This window comes from Haliotis rubra, unplaced genomic scaffold (genome assembly GCF_003918875.1).
Source record: "Haliotis rubra isolate DU_JTF1 unplaced genomic scaffold, ASM391887v1 Scf604, whole genome shotgun sequence".
NCBI lineage: Eukaryota > Metazoa > Mollusca > Gastropoda > Lepetellida > Haliotidae > Haliotis > Haliotis rubra.
In genome coordinates this window covers 432253-442635 of record NW_025767307.1, presented here as the reverse complement: position 1 = coordinate 442635, position 10383 = coordinate 432253, and positions in this window count along the sequence as shown.

The window sequence follows — 10383 nt, the reverse complement described above, 5'->3', positions numbered from 1 at the left end:
TGAGATTAAATGTGGCATCAGTTATGATCCTTCATCATTCAGCATCATGGGTTTCTCTGGTCAACGACTTAGTTCCGTGACTTTGGATGTTCTCGCCATATTAGGTTTACATGTTATGATGAAACTTCGACACTGTTTGAGGAGCTTTGATCCCCATTCTCTCTTCATGTTATTTGTCGGGAAGGAGGTGGCATCCATGTTAAAATGCATGGTGTCTCATGGGCTTGCAGGATACTGGCGTAGCCTAGTGAATAAAGTGTCGCTCGACACTCCGAAGACCCAGGTTCAGTTCCTCTCATAGGTACAATGTGTGAAACCCATTTCTAATGTGTACCGCCACAGGGGTGGAAATAACCCATTGCCCGACGCCCCAGTCCAGATTTATTTTGTCGGGCAAGCAAATTTGTATATCACGCTGTACCAGTGTCCAGTTGACTTTCCCATGTTAATTGTGTTGTTTATTTACAAAATGAACAAGAAAATTGGCAGGTACAGTGGAAATATTATCAGGGCAAGTGATTTTACATGTGCCACTGTAACGGACTACACTAGCAATTTTAAAGTTATTTCCACCCTTGCACCATGATATTGCTGGAATATTGCTAAAAGTGGCGTAAAACAAAACTCACGCATGGGCTTGCACTTTACCGCTTGCATTGGCTCAGACAATACAAACAGCCAAACACAGATGTGCCTGCATGTTGCTATAGAAGTGAATCTGCTGTTCAGTTAACAGCTAACATGGTCCCCAAACCGCTGGGATTGGCAAGGAAATATCCATTATCATCTGAGAGAGGAAAGTTGGCATTGAACATACTTGATACTGACTGCTAACTCTGATCATTGTGAAATAAACTGTTTCTGTAAAGACTGAATGTGTGTTCTCCTTATGTTGGTTGGTTGTTGTTTAATGCCATGCAGCAATATTCCAGCTATATGGCGGCAGTCTGTAAGTAATGGAGTCTGGACCAGACAATCCAGTGATCAACATCACGAGCATCGATCTATGCAATTGGATCGGGCGGTCAGGCTCGCTGACTTGATTGACACACATCATTGTATCCCAACTGGATAGTCAATGCTCATGCTGCTGATCACTGGATTGACTGGTCCAGACTTGATTATTTACAGTCGACATATAGCTGTAATATTGCAGAGTGTTGTGTAAAACTAAACTCACTCACCTGTACTAGTTATCTTGTCTTAAAGGCCAATCTTTGTCTTAGAGCGTTTGGCTGACCTGCCCCACTCCAGGACTTAGGCGAGTATGGGACACAGAACAGCTAGGATCTGTGTTGATAACGAGGGACAGTCAAAAAGTAGTAAGCCTGACCTAGTAAATGATTCAAAAGCAGCTGTTTTTATGTTTTTATTTTTCTACATATTATCTGTCAACCTCAAGCAAATTGGTTTTGCTACGTTCCAGCCTTACGATTCCCATTTTGTTTGAAATTTTATCTTCATTACCCCAAAAGCTAAAAATCTGCAATAAATGCACCATTAACTTCAGGTAACAAAATATGCAAGAAACATTTTGTGTGTGTTTGAGATAGGTAGATGTCCGCTAGAATCAAACTTAGATATTAAAGTGGATAAAAAGCAATTTGAAAGTACATGTACAATCGCTTGTTAAAGTGATTCCCCTTTCATGTTTACTGAAACAGCTTGTTTTGGAGACACACTACCACCCCGTTCAGGCGGCAGAAATCATAAGGACATAACATATTCTAATGTTTTCACTTTTTCACACATGATGCTAAAGGTTCAAAGTAAATACTGAATGGTCACACAAGTGTCAACTCTCAGTATATTGTAAACAGGGCCAGCTTGAATATCTGGACACAATGTTTTTGAAAGGCTAAAATGGGTGTGTCCTTAAAAACAGCCCTGTCTAAACATAAATCAAGCAATCCAAATCTTTGAATGTTGATTATGACGGAAATCATCCAATACTATGCTAACATATTTTATATGACATTATCTGAGGGCATACCATTATCCAAGAGGTACTAAATGACGGATCGCTTTTCATTTTTTTGCATTTTTGTAGAAATATTATACCCCAATGTGTTGTGATGACTAATATCTCGTTAATCACATTACCCACATATGTGAATTTTTATAACGACTTTGCTAATGATTCCTACAAACTAAAATGGAAGCTTTTCAAACATAGGACATCGAGAATATAGTTAGGCTGAGTACTTTTTGACCGACCCTCGTAATATATGGTTTTGCATTGATCGAACTTTAATTTTTGTGAGTAGGCAGTCCACAGTTCAACACATTGTAGAGACACCAAGGCGTCATGTTTTCTCCCACGCATCGACCAAGGAAGGTAACAATAAGTACCCTGTTTCGTGTCTCTTCGAAAGAGGAGGGAGATTGATCCACCTGCCTGCTGGCAGTGTGAGAAATAGTTTCCAAATTTTGCAAGCCAGTCAGATTAGCTGTGCCTTAAAGTTACTAACCCACAAAATAATTCTCTGGCCTGAAATTTGAATGTAGAAACTAAGCAAAAGATAACACCACAAAATGACCCTATGGAAATTCACTAGACAGTCGGGTCAATGAATGTGTCCCAACTGGATTTAAACTAGATGCAGGCTAGTGGGCCAGTGGCTATTTTGCACACTGCTTGTTGGTCTCCTGATAGATGCTCTAAACCACAAAGAATACTACATTTAACTGAGTATAGTGCACATCCATGTATAATGTGTACCCCAATCTGTGGGTTTCAGTATTTTTAAAAAGAAATCTCAGTATAATACAGAGACATAAATCTAATTTGTATCCCTTCAGTGAATTCAGGCATAAAAAACATGTTTCATCTAACTTCTTTAATAAAAATATGTATTTTGGCCACTATTTTCAAGAAAATATGGTAGAGCCTGCTTAATTCCAAGGTCCTGCGAAAACAAACTAAGCATCCTTGAGTGAGTGAGTTCAGTTTCTCGCCACACTCAGTTATATTCCAGCTATATGGCAGCGATCTGTAAAAAAATCAAGTCTGGGCCAGACAATCCAGTGATCAACGTCATGAGCATCGATCTACGCAATTGGGATACGATGACATGTGTCAACAAAGTCAGCGAGCCTAACCACCCGATCCCATTAATCGACTTTTATGACAAGCATGGGTTACTAAAGATCAATTCGATCCCGGATCTTCATGGGTAAGCATCCTTGAACAAAACAATGCTAAGACAAACTGTGAGAATAGTATGTTATTTATTTGTGAAAAAATGTTTATCACTTGCCCACACAGATGATTTCAATGTAACATGACTTCATTCATTAAACACTGACCCAACAACCCATACTGAAATATACACCAGTCCTCGCACATCATCCTCGGTGATGCAGGGCGTATTTCCATTGTCGGCATAAATACCCTGGATCCAGTCAAGATGGCTTCATTTGAGATGCTGACAAGCAGTAAAATTAAATTTTACTTATTTGGGGAGAAATTCTCACAAGATGAAAAGTGGATATTGAGTGAGTGAGTATGGTTTTATGCCACTTTTAGCAATATTCCAGCAACATCACAGTGGGGCAAACAAAAATGGGCTTCATACTTTGTACCCATGTTGGGAATGGAACAGGTTGATTGAATGGATCCAAGGTATAATAGATCATAATTATATAATAACCCACACACTACAGAATTATGGATTATCTCTCCTGAATAGTGTTAATCCCAAGCCTTGGCTCACGGCTCATGGTACTCAGGGGCAGATAATCCATGGTTCTGAGTTTGAAGACGTTATTCTATTTGTTACTCGTTGAAATTTTAAGAGCAAAATATATAAATATATCACATGTCAACCCTACAGAGACACTTCATTAAAGAAGTATATCGTTCAGATGATGTAACAATCACGTGTGACATCATAAAGAATGGACAATGTCATATATAGACGATACTAAACGACCTTCCGTGTACTAACGAGTTAATGATTCAGTATCAAATGAGCGAAAGAGAGTTTGATACTAAATCTTGCACGAGTTTAATAAAAATGGTATTTCTTGGAAGCGAGTTTAGAATTCTGTTAATACTCTCCAACATAAATTGATAGAAACTGCCTACACTGTGATGACTCTCATATCAATTTTCCGCGAGTCAAGCAAGGTCAAGTACCATTGTGACAGGCATTAGCATTGTGACGTCATAACTGTAATCATTATGACGTCATATGTCTAGCAGTATTACACTAGTTTAATATTGCTGTAAACATATTACCCTGCAGTATCTTCCACGGGCGAGTAATAAAACGTTGTCCCCAACCACAACATAATGTGATGTCATATGATGTCAGTGGGTCGATCAGATTAAGAATAGCTCAAACACTCATGTCTAAAAATCAACATTAACTCGAGTAAGTCTTGTCTTGTGGGTAACATAATGGAGATATTTCACCCTGGATCACCGAGGATGATTGCATGTATGACAGCTGTCACTCAAACACTGACAGGCTTGTACATAGAAGGTAACCATGGCAACAAACAACAATGAGGTCAATGGTAGAAACTAAACAAAAATTACAAAACACATCCTACTCTAAACACAGCTGAGGTATGACACTTGCAACATGTTGACCTGAATGTAATTATGACTGCAATTTTACACGAGATAATATCCAGAAATATGTATTTTATTATGCGTCGGAATCTCAGCAGTGAACCTAAACAAATTCTGACTAGTCCAGGATGTCTGGTAGTATGACTAAATAACCACTGCTAAACTCCAACTGTATTTATTGGAGAGTTCAGCTGACAATGAAACACTATCTATAGCTTACAGAGCATCAGGAACATTTTTTACAAATATAGAATGTATTCCAATGCTAAATCATCATTCTCATCTGTCACCAGTCTCATCAGTCTGTAAGATGAGTGAGCGAGTTTAGGTTTATGCCACTTTTAGCAATATTCCAGCAACTTCAATGGGGGACACCAGAGGAGTGAGTGAGTATGGTTTTACGCTGTTTTTAGCAATATTCCAGCAATATCACGGTAGGGGGACACCAGAAATGGGCTTCAGTCATTGTACCAATGTGAGGAATCAAACCCGGGTCTTGGCGTGACGAGCGAACACTTTAACCACTAGGCTACCCCACCTCTCCTAAGATGTTGAAAAAAGATCATGCTCTATGGATTCTTTTTTCCTTTAGGCCAAATAGTAGACTATATTCTGTACTACAAAAACAAAATCTCTGTCCCAATATATCTTAGTATACTTCCACTGTCAATATTTAATAAACAAACAAAAACCCACTTTCATTATATTTCTTACACCTTGTTGGTTGAAGTAGACACGTCTGGGAAGAAACATGGTTTTACAGTATAATCTTGACTGATCATCAACTGTTTTATGACATGTGAGGTGAGGTGAAATTGAGTTTATCGTCGTGTTTGAGAATATTTCGCTCATATGACGACTTGCGTGTGTATGTGTATGTGCGTCTGCTTGTACTAGCCAAGACTGAAGCTGGTTTTATAGTGCTAGCCCACTGAGATACCATGCCGCAGTGAAGCATGACTACCCCACTCAGACACATTATACTGACTCCGAGCCGACCAGTCCTTGTTGTACCCATTAATGCCGAGAGCCAGGCAGGGACCAACAAGTACCATATTTTAACGTCTTTTGGTATGACGCGGTCGGGGATCGAACCCGCGACCTTCCGCTCTCCGGGGGGACGCTCTAACCACTACACCACGGAGGCGGTCTTTATGACATGTATAAGTGTGTATGTTTATGAACAGATAACCCCAATATGATGATAATGATTATCAATTGTGAATATTAGATGTGGTAATGTTTACTTAAGTACTAACTTTGTGTCTCAACTCTTATCAAATACATTTTTACTTTTTGGAATGTGGTGAAGAGTAAGTTAAATCACACAGTGTTTACTTTTCTACTTTTCAGCAAACTACTGGTTGTCAAATAATTTTAAGATCTTCCTGGTGTTTTAGAATGTTAATGAGATGATGAACTATGGCATCAGAATATAAAACTTTACATTACCATGAAAAAATGTTTTAAAAAATGATAAAATGCTCAAAATAGTATTGACATAAGACTGACTGACTGAGTTTGGTTTTACGCCGCTTTTAGCAATATTCCAGCAACATCACGGCAGGGGACACCAGAATTGACATAAGAGTTGAACACAAATACTATTTATTAATAATTTGATGAAGAACTCTGATGCATAACTATAACAATGTAATTAATTTTGTTTGGGGTGGACGTATTTATGGGAAAAGGTGTGTGTCTTCAAGACAGATCTTTTCAATGTCTTCTATTTGATTCAGAGCACTTCGGAGGAATTTGGTATTTTTGATTATGATATTTTGAATATGGAATACATTATTATGTCGATCATGTCTCTTCTGGTAGCTTGTCAATAGTGTTATGCATTCTTGTACAAATAAGAGAAGTCATTTCAGTATGACAAAAATAACATGAATGAATAAATTAAATGTTGAGTTTCACCAAAAACATTAAAATGTTATCTCTTTTAAGTCTACAAATGTTTTGATGCTTAATATTTATAAAGTCAAAAAGGGACATGAATGAAACCTAATTAGGGTTGTGATAGCTGGAATATTGCTGAGTGCGGCGTAAAACTAAACTCACTCACTCACTTACTTGTGTACAAAATCAATTAGTGCCCCAAGGATCAAATTTAGCATGATTTTAAAATATTTTTATATGTACACATTGCTCACCCCCACCTCCCAAGAACAAAATGGGTGACTCCCCTAAAAAAATATCATCCCCCCTCAAGCCATAAATTATGAACGGTCCGTTAGTAATATCTATGTTGCTTGTGGAGACTGACTGACTGACTGAGTTTGGTTTACGCCACTTTTAGCAATATTCCAGCAACATCACGGCGGGGGACACCAGAAATGGGCTTCACACATTGTACCCATGCTGGGATTCGAACCCGGGTCTTCGGCGTGACGAACCAACGCTTTAACCACTTGGCTACCCCACCGCCCCTGCCCCTGCTTGTAGAGAAGTCATGACTAAATATTGCAATATTTTATGACACAATACTTGACAGTTGTCACTTGATGATATTGGCATAATTTGGTGATAATGATTCTGCCAAAACGATAATTATAACCATGTCTACATTAACCTGAGTTGGTGACCTTTTTAGGATGTTTTTTGTAGATTTGAATTTTTTATGAAATAAAATAAACTGCTGCAATTTTGTCAAGGAGTCACTTTGAAGAATGGTTCGGAGTACCTTATGCTGGATGAAGATGCTAAGGAGTCATGGCCTTGAAAGTGGAGTTGTATCGTGATAATAAATAATTAAAGATAATGAAGCAACACATTTTCACAAAATAACATAACTTTCACTGCTGACTGGATTTTCAATAAAACTCATTATAACTGAAACTTGAACCAGAAGCCATTCAAACTGTTACCATGGTTACTTAATCAAACATTCCAACACGAAACAACAGCATATATATGCAATCTTATTTCCTTTGCTCATATCAATTATATTTAATTTAAGTAGATTTGATAACAGTTTTGGAACATGTTCATATAGTCACAACAAAACATTTAGGTTAATGGTGCACAATAAAAAAGATAGATTTGAGATAATATGCAATGCTGAGACAGGGGAGGTAATCAGACAAAGATGGAAGTCTAGAATTACCTCCCTTGAAATTGCCAACACTGATCAAATGACTATTACTGAGATATCTGCAGAGCAATTAAAAAATTCATGAGGCATATCATAAATAGTTTTCATTGGAGGCCTAGAATTACCTCCACTGACATTGTCAGCAATGACGAAGAGACTTTTATTATGTTATCTGCTGAACAATTAAAACTTTCATCAGACATATCATTAATAGTTTTCATGAAAGCATCATTCACTGATACATAATATTAAAAATGATTTATTAGGACCCAGTGGACAAAATCAATGTCCTGATTTTCATGTCCACAAAGGCCAGTGAGTTACTGGTCAATACTGGGTCTTTGTGGACAGGTCTTCACAACCATCATGAGTCCAGTCTCGGGTATTCTTGACCGATATCCGTTTGTAATACTTCATACATTCAGCACGCAAATCAATAATATAACATAATAATTAATGAACATATAAAACTTCTTGTTTGTAGTATGCAGCATTTTGGGGTTAAATGTTCTGTCTGTAAAATATTGTTGGGTGAGTGAACATTTTAGGTCACTTTTGCAGTCATGCAGTGATGAGTTATAATTCACTATTACAGGGGTTCAATTTTTTTTTAAAAAGTCACTTGCCACAGGGCAAGTGACTTTAAGAAAGTAACTTGTCCTGACTAATTTTCCTTTTGCCCTGATTTTATGACGTAATTATGATGATGTAATTATGAAAGAAGAAATCAACATGGTATTTGATGTTAATGTTTACTGGACTATTTATTGAAAAGTGATAAATAGCAAAGAAAGATAACTCTACTTTATCATCATTGCGAAATGTAAAAGCTACATTTTGAGCAGATATGAAATTAAATCCAAGTTTATTTGCGGTGAAACCATAAGTGGAAATTATCTAGTAGCCCACGGACAAGTAAAATACCATTATTTGATTGCCCGAAATGAAAACTGACTTGTCCCGGGCGTGGGCGATGGGATTTTCGAACCCCTGTATTATATATTATATTTTACTTGTACCATTATGCATTAACACATATAGGTCCCTTATTGTAAATATACTGGAAAAAAATGAACATACCTGAACAATTTTGATTTTAAATGTATCAACACAAGTTGAAAACGGTTTGTTTGTTTGTTTGTTTGTCTGTATGCTTGTTATGTAACGCCGCACTCAGCAATATTCCAGCTATAAAACGGCAGTCTGTAAATAATCGAGTCTGGACCAGACAATCCAGTGATCAACATCATGAGCATCGATATACGCAGTTGGATACGATGGTGGAAACCGAGGCTTGCCAAGGTGTTTTAAAGATTTTTTGACAAGATTTGATATATTTGATATCTAAGGTGGTAGTTTGTTTACAATCGATTTCTTTACTCTACAGTGAAATCGCAGGGTCTTGTCTGTGAAGGGTACAGCTAAGCATCATTCACGGCTGCAAGATTAGTGATGTCATTTGATTGTACCATCATGGATACTACTGACATCACAATGGTCTACAAAGCATTATGACATAATTTAATTACACACATCTCCATGGCCACAGTATTCTATCATACCCCAGTTATCATAGCCAGTTTGTGTGATACAGTTATTCCATTTAATGTATCTGTTCAGGATAGCATAGACAGTCTTTCATCATTTATTCCTATCGTTATATAAGAGAGCTGGATGAGTGAGTGAGTTTAGTTTTACGCCGCTTTTAGCAATATTCCAGCAATATCACGGCGGGGGATACCAGAAATGGGCTTCACACATTGTACCCATGTGGGGAATCGAACCGGGTCTTCAGCTGACGAGCGGACGCTTTAACCACTAGGCTACCGCACCGCCCCCACCAGCTGGATGAAATGTAGAAAACTGTTCATATGAATAGATTCAGACAAAATACATGAACTTTCATCCTAAAACATCTCCCCTTAGTATAATAGAGCTTTTATAACTATGTGTTCTTTCACAAATGTGGAATAAAAATAAAATGAAGAGGTCCGCTAAACTATTGTTGAGCTAGATCATATATATTGGTGAAACTATTGTTTTAAAATGATCAATATTTGCAACAGTCTTGGGATAAAAAGATACATGATAAAAAATCTGGCAACAGTTTAACACACTGACTTTCTCTCTCTATCTCTCTATCATTAACAGGCCTAAAAACATTACATACCTCATGAAGCTGATAAAACACATTATTTTGCAACATACTTGTATTTCAACAACTGACCCTAAGAAATCTGCAAAACATTTTAACAAGATTTTGGGGGTTTTTCGTTTCTTGACGACACACTCAGCAATACTCCAGCTATATGGCGTCAGTTTGTAAATAATTGAGTCTGGAGGCAAGCCAGAGATCAACATCACAAGCATCAATCTATGCGATTGGAATATGATGACATGTGTCAATCAAGTCAGTGAGCCTGGCCACCATATCCGCAAGTAGCCTTTCACGTTTTAACAAGAATATTTAAACAGTTAGAACCAAAGTCTAATAAATACATGAGTATCTTGAATATATTTGGGCAGTGGGGTAGCCTTGTGGTTAAAGCGTGCGCTCGTCACGGTATAGCAATATTCCAGCAATGTCACGGCGGGGGATACCAGAAATGGGCTTCACAAATTGTACCCATGTGGGGATTCGAACCCAGGTCTTCCGGTGTGACAAGAGAATGCTTTAACCACTAGGCTACCCCACCATCCC